The sequence below is a fragment of the Aplysia californica genome, unplaced genomic scaffold (genome assembly GCF_000002075.1).
Source record: "Aplysia californica isolate F4 #8 unplaced genomic scaffold, AplCal3.0 scaffold00069, whole genome shotgun sequence".
Taxonomy (NCBI): domain Eukaryota; kingdom Metazoa; phylum Mollusca; class Gastropoda; order Aplysiida; family Aplysiidae; genus Aplysia; species Aplysia californica.
In genome coordinates this window covers 869,191-870,399 of record NW_004797339.1, presented here as the reverse complement: position 1 = coordinate 870,399, position 1,209 = coordinate 869,191, and the positions used below count along the sequence as shown (strand labels likewise).

The following is a 1,209-nucleotide window of genomic DNA, read 5'->3' as shown; positions in this document are numbered from 1 at the left end:
CGAAGTGGGCAGTATCGGAGCAGACTGCAGTGACTTGAAGCGATCTACATTAGTGATAATCATTAATAGCCCTGTTCCGACACTTCGATGTTGATTAGTCACAGACTTTCAACCCCTCCCCCGCCCTTTTTCTTTTGTAGCTTCTTTGTGTAAAAGAATTTAATAATTTAATAATTTTTTTTCCGGAAATGTTTTTAAAAATTTCATTATTTGCGGGATCGCAAGTGGGCAACACAGTGAGACAGAAACCAAACCTTGAGCCTTTTCAGTAAAGAGGAGCAGATCGATACAATAACGGCCATTCATTTGTTTGTTTGTTTGAGTTAAGAGACACACATCGACACAGTAATGGTCATTCAGTGCTGGGATAAAGTAATACAGACGGACAGAAACAACAGAGGAAGAGTTGAGAAATAGGAACTACTAGTGACGCCCTCCAACCACCCGCCATACAGAACAAGGAGAAAAGTAAGACAGGTAGACAGGACAAAAAAAAAAGAAAAAAAAAAAGGAAAGAAGTTGGGCCTTCCAAAAGCGCCCCCCCCCCCAACCCCAAACCAAACCACCCACAAAGAAACACACAAAAAAGGGTAAACGACAGTGAAGAAGTAGGACCTTTCAGTATCGATGCTGCACGAGCGACACGTGACGGGTCATAACGATACTCCTGAGATCTGAGAATCGCTCGTCTCTTGTGAGTACTACAACCACCGAAAGCCCATTCATCAAACAGGAAGTGACGTGCATCTCAGTCAAAGAGCCAGACATCCGATTTCCCAACGGGTGAATGAAGCCTCAGGTCAGCGTCTCTGCAGGCGCGACATACGCTGGACTTAGTGTGCTCAAACGTCTCTAACAGCCCGTACAAAATAGACACACACGACAGTCAGTCCCTGAATGGGAGGGAGATTGGGGGAACAGAAACAAACATAACACCCCTTCGCCTGATTTCTTTCAGTAACACCCCCCAAAAAAAACCCAAAAACAAACAAAAAAACCCTATCTTTGCCAAATAGGAAAGAACTAACCAAACAAAAATAAATCCCAACAACCCCTCCCCCAAACAAAAAACAACCAACAACTCCCAAAACAAGACTCTAGGAGTTCTAAAAACTGTTTGAAATGTAAGCAAAGGGAGAGCGAGATAGACAGATAAATAAATAAATAAATAAAAAGATAAATAAAAATAAATAAATATAATATACATAT

General features: G+C 41.6%; 1 protein-coding gene across 3 annotated transcripts in view; it reads right to left on the bottom strand.

Annotated features, from left to right (window-relative positions):
- LOC101853685 (L-xylulose reductase) overlaps positions 1-1,209 on the bottom strand; it is an 83,352-nt gene that overhangs the window by 3,218 nt on the left and 78,925 nt on the right. The gene's annotated exons all lie outside the window — the stretch shown is intronic.